At 40.1% G+C, this 19,663-nt stretch overlaps 1 protein-coding gene and 1 long non-coding RNA gene across 9 annotated transcripts in view; one reads left to right on the plus strand and one right to left on the minus strand.

Annotated features, from left to right (window-relative positions):
- Positions 1–2,231: 2,231 nt before the first annotated feature.
- Positions 2,232–11,493, minus strand: LOC125162877 (uncharacterized). The gene is made up of 6 exons (XR_007151206.1): positions 11,386–11,493; positions 11,155–11,273; positions 5,800–5,913; positions 5,529–5,597; positions 4,091–4,357; positions 2,232–2,457 (listed from the first exon to the last, which is right to left on the minus strand). It is a non-coding gene; the product is annotated as an uncharacterized LOC125162877 (long non-coding RNA).
- A 197-nt stretch (positions 11,494–11,690) lies between these two features.
- Positions 11,691–19,663, plus strand: part of ZNF638 (zinc finger protein 638) — a 138,066-nt gene continuing 130,093 nt past the window's right edge. For 3 of the 8 annotated variants that reach the window (XM_047851996.1, XM_047851989.1, XM_047851994.1), the window contains exon 1: positions 11,691–11,756. The gene's annotated coding sequence lies outside the window, so the exon portion shown is untranslated. The remainder of the gene's footprint in view (positions 11,757–19,663) is intronic. The other 5 variants (XM_047851988.1, XM_047851992.1, XM_047851991.1 and 2 more) reach the window with 4 other exon arrangements.

A 19,663-nucleotide genomic window follows, 5' to 3' on the forward strand; every position in this document is an offset into this window, starting at 1 on the left:
GACAGTCTCTTCAACAAGTGGTGCTGGGAAAACTGGACAGCAACATGCGGAAAAATGAACCTGGACCACTTTCTTACACCATACACAAAAATAAACTCAAAATGGATGAACGACCTAAATGCAAGATAGGAAGCCTTCAAAATCCTCAAGGAGAAAGCAGGCAAAAACCTCTTTGGCCTCAGCTGCAGTAAGTTCTTACTCAACACATCTCTGGAGGCAAGGGAAACAAAAGCAAAAATGAACTATTGGGACCTCATCAAAATAAAAAGCTTCTGCACAGTGAAGGAAACAATCAGCAAAACTAAAAGGCAAACGACAGAATGGGCGAAGACATTTGCAAACGACATATCAGATAAAGGGTTAGTATCCAAAATCTATAAAGAACTTAGCAAACTCAACACCCAAAAACCAAATAATCCAGTGAAAAAATGGGCAAAAGACATGAATACACACTTCTCCAAAGAAGACATCCAGATGGTGAACAGATATATGAAAAAATGCTCAACATCACTCATCATCAGGGAAATACAAATCAAAGCCACAATGAGATACCACCTCACACCTGTCAGAATGGCTAACATTAACAACTCAAGCAACAACAGATGTTGGCGAGGATGCAGAGGAAGAGGATCTCTTTTGCACTGTTGGTGGGAATGCAAACTGGAGCAGCCACTCTGGAAAACAGTATGGAGGTTCCTCAAAAAATTAAAAATGCAACTACCCTACAACCCAGAAATTGCACCACTAGGTATTTATCCAAGGGGTACAGGTATGTTGTTTTGAAGGGGCACATGCACCCCAATGTTTATAGCAGTGCTATCAACAATAGCCAAAGTATGGAAAGAGCCCAAATATCCATCGATGGATGAATGGATAAAAAAGATGTGGTATATGCACACAATGGAGTATTACTCAGCAATCAAAAGGAATGAAATCTTCCCATTTGCAACTACGTGCATGGAACCGGAGGATATCATGCTAAGCAAAATTAGTCAGAGAAAGACAAATATCATATGACTTCACTCATATGAGGAACTTAAGACACTAAACATATGGACATAAGGGAAGGGAAGCAAAAATAATATAAGAACAGGGAGGGGGGCAAAACATAAGAAACTTTTAAATATAGGGAACAAACAGAGGGTTACTGGAAGGGTTGTGGGAGGGGCGGTGGGCTAAATGGGTAAGGGGCATTAAGGAATCTACCCTTGAAATCATTGTCGCACTATATGCTAACTAACTTGGATGTAAATTAAACAATAAATAAATTTTTAAAAAAAGAATCAGAATAGGAGATGTTAACTAGTTTTTACTCCTTTCTCTGATCACACAGGACAACTTACTTTTCCCTAAGGAAATGATTTATGTTCACGGCTCTGAATCTTTACTTGTGCTGTTCCCTCAGTTCGGAATGTCTATTTTCCTTTCTTTGCCTGTCAGAACTCTGTATGTCCTTAAAGGCACCTATACCCCAACTGTACTGGTTTACAGAGACATAGGTACTCAACTTCCCTTCTCATAGTCTTTTTTACTGTTTATCAACCACAAACATAGAAATAGCTATGTGCCAATCTCAGGAGAAGCAGGAGGGCCTTGTCTCCTTCATGGTGGCCAATATCCCCCATGAGAACCCTTCCTCCCCATCGAGGGTCCTACGCTCCATACTCCCAAGGCAGGAACTCTTGAGTTGAACAACTGCACTATCTCTTGGCTTCACTTTATAGTTGTAGCCATGCTCCAATCTAAGCAGAAGTGGGAGAGTAACCCTCTTCCCAGTTCTTGGTGAAACTTTGTCACCTGGGCCCCCACACACCTTTTCTTGTTCACTAACTCTCACAAACCTGCTACTTTAGCTTTGCTCAACAAGTCCCCTTCTATCAGAGTCAGACATAGTCTGGGCCTGATTGAGAAATGTGATACCTTGTTTTTTGTACTTTCATGTTTCTTGTACTCCTCAGGGGGTTCAAGCACTAAATATAACTTCTTCACAATAGTAGCATTTCTGCCAGGTTCTGAATCTTAATTTAAGCTTAGCTGGGATCCCCTGTTGTCGTTGTCATTACCATTACTGTCATTATTCTAATCCTCATATATGTTCTGATTCTCACTGTAATTCTGGAAGGAATTGTTATCCCATTGTACTAGTTATCGGTTGCTATGTGACAAATTAGCCCCCAAATTTAGTGTTTTTCAACAATACTTATTATCTCTTAGTTTCTGTAAGTTCAGGAGTCCAGGCTGGCTTAGCCGGGTCCGCTGCTACACAGGCTGCAGTCAAGGATCAGATAGGGCTGTGGTCATCGCCAGTCTCTACTGGGAAAGGATTTGATTCCAGGCTGACTTACATGCTTGCTGGCAGGATTCAGTTCCTCTCTGGCTGTTGGCTGGAGGCCTCTCTCAGTTCTTTGCCACATGGGACTCTCTAACATGGCAGCTTGCTCCATTTAAGCACATAAGCTAAGACAGTCATAGAGAAAATTCAGGAGAGAGGTCAGTCTTTTGAATCCTCATCATGGAAGTGACATCCCATTACTTTTACAGTGTTCTCTTTGTTAGAAGTAAGTCACTAGGTCCAGCCCACATTCAAGGCAGGGGAATTATACAAGCGCATGAATACAGGGTCCTTGAGGGTCGTCTAGAAAGAGAACTGTCACATTCATTCTCCTGGAGGGTGATACTGAAACTCAATGAGGTTCAATAACTCAACCAAGGTCACTTGGTTCATAAATAGCAGAGCTGAAAGCCTTGAACTTAAGCCTTTCTGACCCCAAAGCTTACCTCTAGTACTTATTTCATATATTCTTACATTGCGTTTGTCATGGTAGTTATCTCCTTCATTCAACTACAGCCTTATTAAAGGTAGGGGATGCTTATGTTCCCTGGAGTGACAAAAATCTTGGTGAATAAATGGATGAATACATGAATCAATGAAAATAGTCCAAATGTTGGAACCGTGCATACAGAAATTGCTTAATGAAGGTTTATAATAAACAGAACTGTACCATAGAACTTGGGTCAAACTGAGAAGGGAGGAGTAGAAATGAGCAAAGGGGCAACCCAGATGCACTGTTGACTCCATGGAGCTTTTCAGATTTCTCTTCCTTCTGTGTGAAACACAGACTATCCCTTCAGTGAGCAGAGACATATCCTGTGGGTAGCCAGAATTTAGACAGAATGGCCAAAAATGCTCAAAAGGTATTCTGGATAATGCTAGATCCACTTCCCACACCAAATGTATTTAAACTTTGTGTTTATGCGTATTTAACCCAGAAAATCCTAACCTATGTCACTGAGCTGCTTTAAAGGGAAAACAAAACAAAACAAAACAAAACTGGTAGCAGCCAAAATACTTATGCTAAAAGAGATGGAGAGAGCAAAAAAATTTCATGTAAATTTGGATGTTGGATTATTCCTTCACTTCACAATAATTGGCTTATTAGTATATTAATAAAATACTGGGGAGCCTGGGTAGCTCAGTCAGTTAAGTATCCAACTTTGGCTCAGGTCAGGATCTCATGGTTCATGGGTTCGAGCCCCACATCAGGCTCTGTGCTGTTAGCATGGAGCCTGCTTTGGATTCTGTCTCCCTCTCTTTCTGCTCCTCTCCCACTTGTGCACTTGCTTGCTCTCTCTTTCTCTCTAAAATAAATAAACATTAAAAAAATATATATACATATTAATAAAATATTGCCTGCAAAAGGTAACATTTCTAATAACCCTGATTTTATCAGTGGATACTTTTTTTTTTCTTTTTTTCAACGTTTATCTATTTTTGGGACAGAGAGAGACAGAGCATGAACGGGGGAGGGGCAGAGAGAGAGGGAGACACAGAATCGGAAACAGGCTCCAGGCTCTGAGCCATCAGCCCAGAGCCTGACGCAGGGCTCGAACTCACGGACCGCGAGATCATAACCTGGCTGAAGTCAGACGCTTAACCGACTGCGCCACCCAGGCGCCCCTATCAGTGGATACTTTGATGTACGTTTTGTCCAGGCAGCTCTATCACTCCTGCCTTTTATGGGGCTTCTGTAAGATGGTTTCAGATATGATGTTACGCTATGGAAAGGGGCTTGCCTTCCACCACTCTTACCAGTTAAGTGACAGCTCTCTGAGAAATAGTTGCTGGATGTATCACTTTCTTTCTTCCACTGTACATTTAGATTTTATCTTTTTTGGTCAGGGTCTCATGGAAGGCATGACTGAAGCACTGAGCTAAAGCAGTAACAGTGCAGCCTCCTTTATGCAGGGAAGAGAATTTGGAGTCAAGAAGTCCAGACACTGTGATTGTGTGTGATATTCTTAGAGCTGGCCCGACAGTATTAATCCACTTCACACAGCAAATCATCAAGAGCCCTTTCTGGAAAACAGGAATGGGATTAACAACACTCCTGAAAACATAAATCTTTAAAGCTTTTTGTTGACTAGATTAGTGAAATATAAAAGTCTACTCTGAAGAACAGTTACCTAATAGTGGTACTCGCTTTTTTGGTTTTCCTAAAAATATGAGCATAGAGGCTCAGGCACAGAATAGTACCTAGCTGAGCAATCCCTCCAGAGCCCGGGCACCCAAGAGACATAAATTTAGTGGCTAAGCCCTGGGGCTCTAACTATCTGACTATCCCATTGTACTTTCTAGTTCTGTTAATTCAGTAAGGCAACTTACAGAACATTATCACTGAGGCCAAAAATCCTACACTTCTAGAAATCCAGAAAATCCTACACTTCTGAAAATGTTTAGATAGTTCTGCTAGGTCCTGTACAGCTTGCTGATATTACACTGCTGAGAGTTGTCAGCTGGAATTTAAGTCTTAGAGGAAGACAGTGAGGATCTCTAGAGCGTATGCATTACACAAGTAGTGGCTTCATGATTGTGGAGCTGTGTATTTTTTAAATTTCTCAATTGTCAAACAGTAATTTTTTTCCTGAAACTTTTGCTTAAGTGTCTAGGTTGTTGCTGTTTATAGGATTATGTGGGTCATTTGCTGTTGTCAAGTAGCATTTGCAATTGTTGAGCAAGGCTCCCTTAGCCATAAAACTATGCTAACCTCTCCAGGACATTCATTCCTCAACTCTGCTGACAGTACACAAGTTATCATATAGCCTGCATGGGAGTATGAGGTACAGTTCTATTTTCGGCTCACCCTCTGGCTTGCTCTATAACCTTGGGAAAATCACTTCTAGGCCTTGTGCCACAGACCTGCCATCTGTAAATTAGGGCTGGTTAGTAACCCTCCTCTGGCGAAGTCAGTGGAAGTCATGAATTCTGGAGTTGGGCAATGAAGAACTTCAACATGCTCACTGACAGTCACTTATGCGTTAGTTCTTTTGAACTTTTCGCACAGCCCAGCCATCTTGTCCATGTGATCATATTTTTTGCTCCAGTAACACTTTAATGTAGAACACATAGAACAATTTTTCTATAACTGGACAGCCTGACTACCTCAGGCCCTGCTGCTAAGAGAATAGGTGTAAATTTTTCCATCTTATACATTCATTTCTATTCCCCCCAGCCATTATTCAGGGTGTACCTGAACATCAATTCCACTGGATTTTGCCATGGCAGGGGCTTAGCCAGGATCCATTCATTCTGTTTTAGTCTGTGGATGGGAATCAATATTTTTAGAATAAGAAGCAAAAAAAAAAAAAATCATACATTTAAGCCTGTCACAAACTTAAAACACCTACATTTACTTCGTGTTACTTTCCCATCCTTTATGTAAGGCAAATGTCAGCCAGAGCTTCCCTTCCCTTTGTAATCTCAAGGAGATTAGCCTAAACATCCATCCTTCCCAAAATTACCGATAATTTCTAAGGGGCTCATTTTCTTGTCTTCTCTGGCCGTGAGTCCATGTATCAATGGCTGCTGTCTTTTCACTATTCCAACTGCCTCATATTCAGCCTCTTCTTCAGTTTCTACAAAATCACACACAACTTAAGTGAGATTTTAAGATTTGAGAAAACAAGTTAAAACTGACATATTAGACATGCCTGTTCTTTACATGTTTGTTTGTTTATTTTTGAGAAAAAGAGAGTGCATGCCCAAGTGGGGGGAGGGCAGAGAGAGACACACACACACAGAATCTAAAGCAAGCTCCAGACTGTCAGCACAGAGCCTCACGCAGGGCTCGAACTCACAAACCGTGAGATTGTGACATGAGCTGAAGCCGGATGCTTAACTGACTGAGCCACCCAGGTGCCCCTGGTACTCCTGCTCTTTAAAGTCCATTTTCCCACACTATCACCAGAGATTTCCCACTAGCCCTTCACTCTGTGCAGCGACCAGACTTGTCCTCCTAACTCCTCTCTCCCACCCACCTTTCCTTGAATGGTCCATCTCCTGTCACCACTCTCTTCCCCTCTCCCAAGAGCAAATATAAATTCCTCCAGTGTTTACATGCAGAGCAACTTTCTTGTGTTGCTAAGGCTTTTAATTACATCCATGCTTTTTTTTTTTTTTTGAGTCTCACTTTATACCCGAAACAGCTTATCAAGTTATTTTTCCAAATGAAATTTCTTTCTAAAAGGAATCCTGGTGCCATTTAATACATTTCCTCATCATACTCAACAACGTACATTTATTTATGTACACTCATCAGCGTTTACAAACTCATTTGAATTCTACTTTTCTCATTATTTTGTTTGTACTTTCCCATTTACTAATGCAGCCCATGTTTCCTACTTTAATAAACACCCTTCAAATTATCAGGCATTTGAGGTATTTCCAGTTTAGTTTTGCTTTATAGACAGTGGTGCCATAAATATTTCATTTTTCTCACTTGGATTGTTCTGAGGGAATATTCTCCCAAATAAATAGATTATGGGGCAAACATGAATAATCTCATAGATTCTGTGCTTGCCTTAGTATGTTCATTAATAGTTGTCCTAATAAATAATTTTATCAACTTATGAGTTTGGCCATTTTGCTTAGCTCTGCCAACATTCTCCTTGTTTACTTTTCAATTAATCTCACAGCAAGGCTAATAAATTCCCCAAAATATACTTTTTTGAGGTTTTTCATGTATGAAATATTTGGTCATATAACTTTGACATCTTGTCCAGTGAAGTTTGCATACTGATTTTGTTTTAACATGCTTATTGTGATACAATTCACATACCATACATCCATTCACATACCATCCATTGAACGTGTAGAATTCAGTGAATTTTAGTATATTCACAGGGCTATGCAATCATCTCCACAATAAATTTTAGAACATTTCATTACCCCCCAAAGAAACCCTGTATCCCTAGCCTTCACCCTATAATCCCTCTATCCCACCCCAGAGCTAGGCAGCCAGTAATCTGTGTTTTTTTTCCTTAAGATTTTATTTTTGTTAAGTAGTCTGTACACCCAACACAGAGCTTGAACTCACAACCCCGAGACCAAGAGTCACATGCTCTACTGACTGAGCCAGCCAGGCACCGCTAATTTTTCTTTCCATTCCTCCCAGCCATTATGTAGGATGTACCTAAACATCACTTCCACGGGATTTTGCCATGTCAGAGGCTTAGCCAGGATCCATTCATTCTGTCTTAGCCCGTGGATGGGGATCAATATTTTTAGACCAAATGAGGGGGAAAAAAAAAGCATACATTTAAGCCTGTCACAAACTTAAAACACTTACATTTGCTACATAGATTTGCCTATTCTGGACATTTCACATAAATGGAATCGTATAGGGGTGCCTGGGTGGCTCAGTCGGTTAAGCATCCAACTTCAGCTCAGGAAATGATCTCGTGGTCCATGAGTTCAAGCCCCATGTAGGGCTCTGTGCTGACAGCTCAGAGCCTGGAGCCTGCTTCAGATTCTGTGGCTCCTTCTCTCTCTGGCCCTCTCCACTCGCACTCTCTCTCTCTCAAAAATAAATAAACATAAAAAAAAAAACTTATAGGGGCGCCTGGGTGGCTCATTCGGTTAAGCGGCTGACTTCGGCTCAGGTCATGATCTCGCGGTCTGTGAGTTCGAGCCTTGCGTCGGGCTCTTTGCTGACAGCTCAGAGCCTGGAGCCTGTTTCGGATTCTGTGTCTCCCTCTCTCTGACCCTCCCCTGTTCATGCTCCGTCTCTCTCTGTCTCAAAAATAAATAAACGTTAAAAAAAAAACCGATAAATGGAATCATATAATATATAATCCTTAGTGACTGGCTTTTTTTACTTAGCATAATGTTTTCAAGGTTCATCTATCTTGTACATGTATCAGTCCTTTATTCCTTTGTATTGCCAAATAAAGTTCCATTATATAGATATATCACAATTCTTTATCCATTCACCAGTAGATGGGCACGTGGGTTGTCTCCACTTTTTGTCTATTACGAATAATTTTGCTAAAAACATTCATATACAAGTTTTTATGTGGACATATGTTTTGGACATACATGTATATGTAGGAGTGCAATTGCTGGGTCATATGGTAATTCTACGTTTAACTGAGGAACTACCAGACTGTTTTCCAAAGTGGCTGCATCATTTTACATTTTACTGGTCCCACCAGTATTGCATGAGGGTTCCAATTTCTTCACATTCTTGCTGCATTAGTTTTCAAGGGCTGCCAAAACAAAATACCACAGACTGGGCGGTTTAAACAACAGAAATGTATTTTCTCATAGTTCTGGAGGCTGGGAGTTCCAGATCAAGATGTCAACAGGTTTGGTTTCTCCTGACATTTCTCTTCTTGGCTTACAGATAGTCACATTATTGTTATGTGCTCATATGGTCTTTTCTATGTGTATCTATCTATATATATCTCTGATGTCTCTTCTTTTTTTTTTTTAAGGATACTAGTCATATTAGATTAGGGCCCCAACCTTATGACCTCATTTCACATTAATTACCTCTCTAAAGACCTTACCACCAAATACAGTCACAGTGGGGTAGGTTAGGGGCTTCCACATATGAATTTGGGGGGACAAAATTCAGTTCATAACACTTGCCAACTGCTGCAGAGTAAAATGTTTACATTTCCCAAAAATTCATATGTTGAAACCTAATCCCCAAAGTGATGCTATTTAGAGATGGGACCTTTGGGAGATGATTAGGTCACACAGGTGGAGCCTTCACACATGGTATTAATGCCTTTTAAAAGAGACCCTAGAGAGTTACCTCACCCTTTCTGCCATGTGGTGAGAAGACAGACATTTTTGAACCAGGAAACAGGTCTTCATCAGACATAAAATCTGCACGGTGCCTGGAGTCTGGACTTTCCAGCCTTAAGAACTGTGAGAAATAAATGTTGTTTAAGCCATCCAGGCTAAGATATTTTTGTTATAGCAACTCAAATGGACTAAGATACCAACATTTGTTATTATCTGTCTTTTTGATTACAGCCATTCTGGTGGGTGTGAAGTTGTACCTCATCGCAGTGTTGATTTTCATTTTGTTGATGGCTACTGACACTAGAAACATCTTTTCACGTGCTTATTCACCTTTTGGTTATCTTCTTTGGACAATTATCTGATAATATCTTTTGTTCTGAATTATTTCTTTATTGTAACATATTATTTTTATTGTAGCTTATCTGCATTATGGATTAATCATATAGATATCAAACATACTAGAAGGAAACATGGGAGAATTTTTCTTAATTTGGGGGGTAGTGACAGCCTTTCTAAGATTAAAAAGAACTAGAAACAAATAAAAATCAATTAATGTGACTACATGAAAATAAAAAAATAATTCATTGCAAAAAACAAAGCGAAAAGACAAGATGAGGGAAAGATAAACAATTTATTCACAATGGACTAATTTTATTTATATAGAGAAAGGGATAGATAAATATTTCTTTTTCTATCTATCTATCTATCTATCTATCTATCTATCTATCTATCATCTCCAACAATAAAGAAAAAAAAGACCAACAATTGAATAGGAAAATGGGCAAAGGGGTGCCTGGCTGGCTCAGCTGGTAGAACATGAGACTCTTGCTCTCAGGGTTGTGAGTTCAAGCCCCACATTGGGGAATAGAGCCTACTTAAAAAAAAAAAAACAATAAAGAAAAAAAAAAGAAAATGGGCAAAGGATATGAAGAGACAGTTCACAGAATGGCAATTTTAAAAACTTATGTTTGATAACATAATGTATAGAGATATGTGATGAAATGGGCACCCTGATAAATTGCTGTGGGAGCATAAACTGACACAAACTACATGGAGAGCAATTTGGCAACATTTATCAGAATTTTTAAAGTCCCTACCTTGGGATTCAGCATTCAACACCTACGTATTTAGTCTAGACAGACATTTATTTGTTCACATGCCAAGTGGCTACAAATAAGAATATAACTACTGACTGCAGCATTCAATCATTTGATGAAATACTATGCAATCATCAAAAATGATGTCCAAAGTATAGTGTTACATGAAGAAAAGCAAGGTGGCAAAACTGTGTAGAGTACTGTGTGTGTGTATGTGTGTTTATGTGTGTGTGTGTGTGTGAGAGAGAGAGACAGACAGACAGACAGAGGGAGAGAGAGAAGAGAGGGAAAAGACTGGGGGAAGAGGAGCACCTGGGTGGCTCATTCAGTTGAGCATCCGACTTCAGCTCAGGTCATGATTTCATGGTTCGTGGGTTTGAGCCTAGTGTTAGTCTCTGTGCTGACAGCTCAAAGCCTGGAGCCTACTTCAGATTCTGTGGCTCCCCCTCCTTCTGCCCCTCCCCCAATCACACTCTGTCTCTGTGTCTCAAAAATGAATAAACATTAAAAATTTTTTAAATAAAAAAAATACTTGGAGAAGAGTTTTTATACATATATGTAATATTGTAATAGGTAATATTACATATATGTTATATATATGTATATATATATATTTATTGCACTGAGTGTCTCTGAAAGGACATACGACAAATCCGTTAACTGTGATACTCTAAAAGGAGAGAAAATTGGGGGAAGGAGGAGGGAGCAGTGGATAATGGAAACTTTCTTTTCAATGCATATCATGTATTTTTGGTGTTATTGAAACATTTAGCTGTTGTGCGTATTACATGGCTGTCATTAAGAAAACAAGAAGACGAAAAAGATGTATATGACCACAAGTATTACAGGGTAACAAGCCTTTTGGTTCTCTCCTGGCAGAAATCCCCACCACCACCCTACATCCCCCCCGCTGCAAAACATGACTTTTGATTTTGGAACGCGTCTCGTGAGGACTCTCCTAGTCACTTGTTTACCCATCTGCTCCTCCGCCTGACTGATTGGGATATCCTTGAAAGCAGAGGCTGTTACTCATTCCGCGCTTCCCCAAACAGTGTGGCTAGTGTTCTGCAAACAGCAGACGAAGTCTAAAACGGGAAGAAAGAGACCCCGCAAAATCACAAGCGTGTCCTCAACATCTCAGACTCTCACAGATCTTTTATTTGGGGAATGTGCGTCCCCTGGTCCCTCCACACTCACCTGACACACACGTTTCCAAGGCAGGTGACTCTTAAGCCCGTACATCTCTCCACGGTGGGCGAGGACCTCTGAGCCCGCTGCGTCGCGGGGCCGCCTGGCCGCTCCGGCTCCGCCCCCAGCTTCCCGCGCTCCGCGCCCATTGGCCGTCCTCCGGAGCGGGTGGGGCTTTCCGCGTGGTGCCCCGTGCCCTGAGGCCAAAGGGGAGGCGTGCGCCCAGCGCTGGGAGCCGCGCGGGTGCTGTGGGAGCAACCGGCGATGCCCCGGGACCCGGTTCCCGCCGGGGCCGCAACCCGAGCTGCAGCCGGGGCCGTGGCGCCGAGTTTAGTCTCCGCGACTCCCGCAGCTCGGCGGGCTTCGGACCATCTGAAGCGGTGAGCGCTTCCTTTGCCCCCAGGGCTCCCTGCCCTAGTCCGTCCTCCGGGGCTACTGGCACTGGGTGGGCTGGCAAGGGCGGGCGGGCCAGCGGGGTCCTCGCCGAGGCATCCTCGTGTCGCGGGGTGCGAGTCCAGATTCCGCTTCCCTTCCTATCCCCCCGCCCCGGGCCTCCTGCTCCCCAGTAACTGTCACTCCTCAGTAGGCCGGTCTTCAGGCACTGTTCAAGTTGTGTGTGCGGAGGCGCCAGCGGGTCTGCGAATAACCGTGGGACGCCTCACCGGCACTTGTCGCTCGGCTTCGCGGTCCCAGCAGCAATCCCCCCGTGTCTGGACAGGCTCTGTGGACGCGGCGCTGTGTGGGCGAGGCTTGGGAGACCACTCTTTAGTAAATGGTCCTTTACGCTGCAGGGCACCGGGCGGTGGTGAGGAGTCTTCCAATAGCATGTGGTGTTCGCTTCTCAATCAGAGAAACCGCGCGGACGAGCTCCGGCTCTTTTAAAAGGTTGCTCTTAAAAAAAAAAAAAAAAAATTACGTTGTAGAATTGCATAATACGCTGTATCTCCGTCCAAAAATAGTTTTTGATATCAGGGTAGTAGTCATTTGAATGCAACATTGACACTTTTGTTTCCTAAATAGTAAGTTTGAGCTTTTTTATTTTAGAGTAGTAGATTACTTAATGAAAGGAATTTCTCAAAGTACAGAAAAATAAAAGAAACCATACATAGTGTTTTGAGTCAATTTTTTTTTTTTTGAGTCATCTGTTTTGAGGGATTTTGGTTTTTCAGTTTGCTTAGGTTTGCTTTCACCCACAACTGCATACCCAGGTTCCAGACTTTGGAATGGTGTAAATAGCGAGTGCGGTCCCGCCCCCAGCCCACTTTGATAGCAGAGGGGAATCGGCCACGCCCCGGAGCCTCGCTTGGCCTGCGGACTCCGGGCTGTCCCCGAGCCGAGAGGCTGTCGCGCCGCCCCAGGAGGGCGAGAGGACGCCCGCCCCGCCGGCTGTTTATTGCAGCGATTTGTACGTTCCAAGAGTCTCCAGAGAGGCGCGCTGCATACCTGTTAGGACACTGTTCACGTTCCAGCCTTGGTGGGGGGTGCGGGTGGGGCTGCTCTTCGTACCAGTATCAGCTCTTTTCTCCCTGTGGCCTGGGTCGGCCTCCGGTCCTCTCGCTGGAGCAGGTTGAACGGACGCTTAGTTTTTAGGTGAATTGTTTTGACAACCCAGTACCAGTACTATACTGCCCTCTCCCAATCTTTGCGGCGTTTGTGCGAGTTGATGGGAGTCGGGAGTGGAAAATGATTGACATTTTGCAGAACGGAACGTCCAGTGTTGTCATGCTTCTTGGCACTTTTTTCTAAGTCCAAGTTCTGGTGACATTGTTTCAGCTTGCTTTGCTCTTTCCCAAGACCCGGTTGGTTAGTTTGAGTTGAAAAGGCGTGTCTATTTCTTAGTCCGTAAGGATTAGGAAAAAGGAATTCCTGGCTTGATATAAAAGTGCTGGAATTTAGTCTGCTGTCTTCCAAGGATTATGGGGTTTTTAAAAATGAGGGCATATTGGAGATTTGAGAATACTGTAATTATCGTTCTTTTTAGGGAGTTGGAAAATAAAAATACCTCTATTTTATTTAGTAATTAGGAAAAGTGTAAGTACTTTAAAGAATCCTTTAAAATTGTGAATGATACTGTGAATTGTCTTGTAAAATCAAAAGGCATCCTTAATTCATCTTTTCTGTATATCTGTTTTTGCATATGCTTTAAAGACTTGGGTAGTGTTTTGCTATCCCTAGTCATCAGGATTCTTAGGGACTTCTTATTTTAACTTTAAGTGTAATTTTATTTTATTTTATTTTATTTTATTTATTTTATTTTATTATTTGAGAGGGGAAGTGAGCGAGCTATCACATGCAGTAATTCTTTACCTTTGCATCTGGGGATGTTTTGTTGTGGTGAACAAAACTTATTCAGTTCTGATCTATGAGAATTGTATGGTTTATATAATTTGTTGGGGTTGCTCTTTTTTAAGAAAGTTACATTTTGTTCTTATGATTTCTAGAATTGTATAATATGATCTATCTCATCCAAAAATACTTCTTGATGTCAGGGTGATAGTTTGAATGCAACACTGACACTTTTGTTTCCTAAATAATAAGTTTGGGCTTCCTTAATTTATGTTTATATACTTTCTTTTATTAAGGAAATTTTGCAAAATATAGAAAAGTGAAAGGAAAACCCACATATAGTGTTTTGAGTCATCGATTTGGAAAGATTATTTTTTCTCAATTTACTTAGACCTACTTTGACCCACAACTACATATTCAGGTTCCAAATTTTGAATGGTGTTAAATTATGGTGTTGAATATACAACTTCAGGGAGTGGGGGCTTATAGGTTGTATTAAAATGTTAACTTTTCTCCATTGAAATGTCAACACCAACAAACTATTATGGCATTTTCTCCTTCAAGATATGGATGTACTGATAAAGTGCTTTAATAATTTTGACTATTATAACTACTAACAGTTAATATGATGGCCTTTTAAAATGACATTAAATTGGAAAGCTTTGAGAACTTGCGTCTGCCATTTTTCAGTGATGTGTCATTGCTAAGAGTTCTTTTTCCTCTTTCTCTGAAGCCTTTACATTTCTTGCAGCATACATGTGAAAGCTGTGGTTTTAATATCAAGGTTCATCACCCTCTTTTTTTGTTTTACTTTTTCACATGTTACCTGTGCAACATTTTACAGTTTGAGATTTGGGGCTTCATTGGGGGGTACCTGAAGACTCACAGATTGAATCAGTTAAGTATCCTCTGTCTTTTCCCTTAAGTACCTTATAAATATAATTTCCCATTAACAGTCACGTAGGTTTTTGGAGGGCATTTTGCCCATAGTTGTTACAATTCTTGAATTTTTAGCTACATTTTGACCCAGGAATCCTACCTCTCAGAATTTATTCTAAGGAAATAATAATGGATATGTACATAAGGTTAGTTACTGGGATGTTTGTTGTGATTTAGCTTATGATGGTGAAACTTTGGAAACACTCAATGTCCCAAAATAGGGAAATGGTAAAATAATTTAAGTCAGAGAACATCGATACAATGGAATAATTAGTATATAATGTATTAATTAATATATTAATATGTTAACTTATGCAGCCATTACTAATCATGTTGTAGAAGAAATCTGACAAAATCAAAAGATGGTCATAATATGATAGGGTAAAAAAGAATATTAAAAAGTATGAATATTTTCCCCTTTTGGTTAAAAGAATTATAAGATTCTGGGGTGGCTGGGTGGCTCAGTCCATTAAGCATATGACTTCTGCCCAGGTCATGATCTTGCAGTCAGTGACTTTGGGCCCCCGTCGGGCTCTGTGCTGATAGCTCAGAGCCAGAGCCTGCTTCCAATTCTATCTCCCTTTCTCTCTGCCCCTTCCCTGCTTGTGCTCTCTTTCTCTCTCAAAAATAAACATTAAAAAAATAAAGAAGTATAAGGAGATTCTGATGTGTAGTAAAAATTATGTGTGATTGAATATTCAGCCTTGTCAGTTTGGGAGAAAATCTCCTGCACTGTAAAATTTAAAAACCCTTGAGCTAGGTTTAAAGAAGGAAGAAAGCAAAGACTATATTTACATACCTAGGCATTGAAACCATTCTGTCTTTGAAATAATCATCAATTCCCTAGAGTTGAATGGGGATTATCCATATGTCCCTGCTTATCCACAGGTTTACTCTTTCTATCTTATTTGGCCTTTGTAATCTTAACATAGGTTAATAGATTTATTGTTGTGATGATTAAAAGCCTGGTAATTAACTTTCAAGTTGGCGTGTAAACGTGTGCAAGTTCAATGTGTGATAAGATTGTAATTTTGTACCAATAAAAAGAGGTATGACTTGAAAGTAAAAAAAAATTTTTTTGAGTAGGCAATGGTTTTATAGGGTTGAAGATCAAAATGTAAAAAAAAGTGTACAATGGAAAGTCTCCCTCTTTCCCCTGTTCCTTATCAACTCAATTCTCATTTCTCCAATTCACCTACCCTGGATAAGCATTAATACTAGTTTACTGCTTATCATTCTAGAGATATTTTATGCATATCCAAGCCATAACAGATCTACATTTTTCCCCTCTTGGATATAGTGGTCATTTTTTTTTTCTTTGCCTTTTTCACTTGACAGTGTATCATGGAGATTTTTTCATACCAGTACATAGCATCCTCAACAAAGGGTTTTTTCAAAAAAGTGCCTAGAACATAAAGAGAGTATAAAGAGGGGCGCCTGGGTGGCTCAGTAGGTTAAGCATCCGACTTCAGCTCAGGTCACGATCTCGCGGTCTGTGAGTCCGAGCCCCGCGTCAGGCTCTGGGCTGATGGCTCAGAGCCTGGAGCCTGCTTTCGATTCTGTGTCTCCCTCTCTCTCTGTCCCTCCCCCATTCATGCTCTGTCTCTCTCTGTCTCAAAAATAAATAAACGTTAAAAAAAAAAGAGTATAAAGAAAGAAGTACTTTATTCAAATCAATTAAGAGTTTTCTTATTGGTTGGGTGTTGAGCACAAGGTGCTCTTGCTGAGTGAAGAGGAAACAACGTAGTGTACTTGAACTTGGCATATGGGACTGTAAAAGCTTCCGGTTTAATTATCATCGAATTGTTTTTTAAATTTCACTTTAAAATCAAAGCAATACATATATATCATTGAACAAAATAAAGTTATTCTTAAAAATTTGCCACAAAAATATGAGACACACGTTCATTCCTCCTAAGTCCTTGTTTTTCTCCTTTGGGGCAACTACTTTCAGCTCTTAATTTTTTCTTCTAGTATTTACCTCTTCAAGTCTTAAAGTGTAAGTATACTTTATAACTACTTCTTGACTTAAATGATTTAGATATCATTTAATTTTTTTATAAAATGAGAATTGATACATTATGGTAAGGATTTAACTCCTATACTCTCTATTTACTTCTACTTCCTCCATCCTCTCAATTGAGATTTTATCTCAGTAATTAGTTAAATCAATAGGTTTTATATTATTGTGATTAGGTAAATATGATTAGCCTTTGAGCCAAGGGTAAGGTAAGATTGCTTTTTTCATTTACCTAATTTTCTATCAATCTGTGGTTTTTCCCAAGTACTCAAATGCTGTTAAGTGCTCAAACAAATGCAAGTATCTATCAACTTCATTTTTTTCCCTTAAGACTTCTTTCTCATAGGTCTCGTTCTTCACATACATCTGCTCTGTTTCTAGGTTTGCAACCAACCTAGAGATTAGTATTTTTAAAGAGATAAAAAAAGGGGATTGTACCCATAAAATAGGATTTGGATGCTATGGAAAGAAACAATTAGAGAACAAGAAAGTGTTCTATGAAATTGGAAATATGATAGCTAAAATGGAATTCTGAATAGAAAGACTAGAAGATAAAGTTCTCTAGGTTTAGTGTATAGCTGTAGTCCTGTTTCCCCTCTCTCCTGGTTTGGATCCTCTTACCTAGGTCCTGGTTTGGTTGACTCAGTCATTTTACTCAAGCACTTAGTCCATTTACTTTCTGAGAAAAGGTACATTTTCAACGTCTTTGCATATCTTAAAGTGTTTTTCTTCATGGCTGAGGTGTTGAATTGCAGTTTGGCTGAGTATGAATTTCCTCAGAATGGTTAAGATGTAATTTTAAAATGTCTGTTGTCAGTATTACTGTGAAGGAATCTGATATCATTATGTTGTGTATCCCTTTATGTTGTTTTTCCTTTCCAAAAGAAAGCTTTTTAGAATCTTCTCTCTGGTATCCTGAAATCTGATGATTTGGTGACGTTGGGTGATTCCTTTTTTCATTCACTGTGGTCTGCACTTGGTGAGCTCTTTCAACCTGAGGCCTCTTTTTTGTGTGGTGTGGTGAAATTTACTTTACTAATTTCTTTCTTTCCATTTATTCTGTTCTCTTTTTTTTTTTTTTGGTTGGATTTTGGATTGATCCTTCAGTCTCCTTCTTTCTTTTGTTTTTCATCTCTTTCTCTCTTTTTTTACCCCTAACTGCTCTGGGCAGGTTTTCAACTCTATCTTCTAGCCATTTTTTTCAGAATTCCATTTTATTGGATTTTCTTCCTTATTCTCTGATTTCTTCTTTTTATAGCTTCCTACTCTTCATAAATGCAATATGTTTTCTTATTGTTTTTTTTTAATTTTTTTTTTAACGTTTATTTATTTTTGAGACAGAGAGACAGAGCATGAACAGGGGAGGGGCAGAGAGAGAGGGAGACACAGAATCCGAAACAGGCTCCAGGCTCTGAGCGGTCAGCACAGAGCCCGATGAGGGGCTTGAACTCATGGACCGTGAGATCATGACCTGAGCCGAAGTCGGACGCTTAACCGACCGAGCCACCCAGGTGCCCCTTCTTATTGTTTTAAAGATATTAATTGTAGTTTTACTTTTGGAATTTCCTTTGCTTTTTTTCATTGTTTCTACCCTTTGCAGTCCTTTTTTTCTCTTCATTTTTCAGTTTCTTCAGGGAGAAGTCTCCAGTCCTCTGCAGTATGGGATATAATCCTGGGTTTTGATATTCTGGGAGCAGGGCCAATGAAGGGGACTGTGTAAAGAGTCCCCAAGATCACCTCCAGGTTCAGTGATTCACTAGGAAGACTCATTGGACTCAGCATATGGTCATGCTCACAGCTATGATTTATTTCCATGAAAGGCTTTAAAGCAAAATCAGCAAAAAGAAAAAGAACATGGCGTGAAGTCCAGAGGAAACAAGGCAGAAACTTCCCAGAATCCTCTTCGAGTGGAGGCAAGCAGGATGTGCTTAATTCCTTCATTATGGCATTGTGACATGTGTGAAGTTTTGTCTCACAAGGGAGCTCGTTAGAGACTCCATGCTCAAGGTTTTTATTGGAGACTGCTTACATAGGCACCGTCTGCATAGCAGTACCAAAATTCCAGACTATCAGAAGGAAAGCAGCTGTTCAGCATAAACTGCATTGTTTGTGCAGACTATGTTCAATCATATTAAACAACTCTTATCAGTTATGGAATGGTGGGAACCTTCCTGAAATCAAGATTCCCAGATACCAGCTAAGGGTTAACCTTGCAAACAGGCCTTTCAAAGGATAGCGGTCTTAGGCCTGCTATGAGAATTCTTTTGTTTTGGAAAATATAGCTATTTTTCCATAAAAATAATGGGTTTAGGACTAATAAATATTTCTATTAGGACCCCAGTAGGACTAATGGGGTAAGGACTTATAAATATCTCTAAATTTCTATTTTTCTTAGGATAATAATTATTGGTAGATATAACCCACAGAAATAAAAGTTCTTTGGAGTCCCAATGGTTTTTATTTTTTATTTTTTTATTACTTTTGTGTGTGTTGCAATTTTTTTATTATTGAAATATAATTGGCACAATATTATATTAGTTTCAGGTGTACAACATGTTGATTTGCCAATTCTACACATTATTCCATGCTCACCATGATACCTATAGTCACCATATGTTACCATACAATGTCATTACAGTATTATTGACTATATTCCCTTTGATGTATTTTTCATCTCTGTGACTTATTTATTCTATAACTGGAAGTTTGTGACTCTTAATCCCCTTTATCTATTTCACCCATTTCCCCTATTGCAGCATTATTTACAGTAGCCAAGATATAGAAGCAACCGAGGTGTCCACTGATAGATGAATGGATAAAGAAGATGTGGTAGGGGCACCTGGGTGGCTCAGTTTGTTGAGCATCCAACTCTTGATTTCAGCTCCGGTCATGATCTAGCAGTTTGTGGGTTTGAGCCCCTCATTGGGCTCTGTGCTGATGGTGCAAAGCCTTCTTGGGATTCTCTTTCACACTCTCTCATTCTCTCTCTGTGCCCCATCTGCATGCTCTCTCCCTCTCAAAATAAATAAATAAACTTTAAAA

The sequence above is a fragment of the Prionailurus viverrinus genome, chromosome A3 (assembly GCF_022837055.1).
Source record: "Prionailurus viverrinus isolate Anna chromosome A3, UM_Priviv_1.0, whole genome shotgun sequence".
NCBI classification, from domain to species: domain Eukaryota; kingdom Metazoa; phylum Chordata; class Mammalia; order Carnivora; family Felidae; genus Prionailurus; species Prionailurus viverrinus.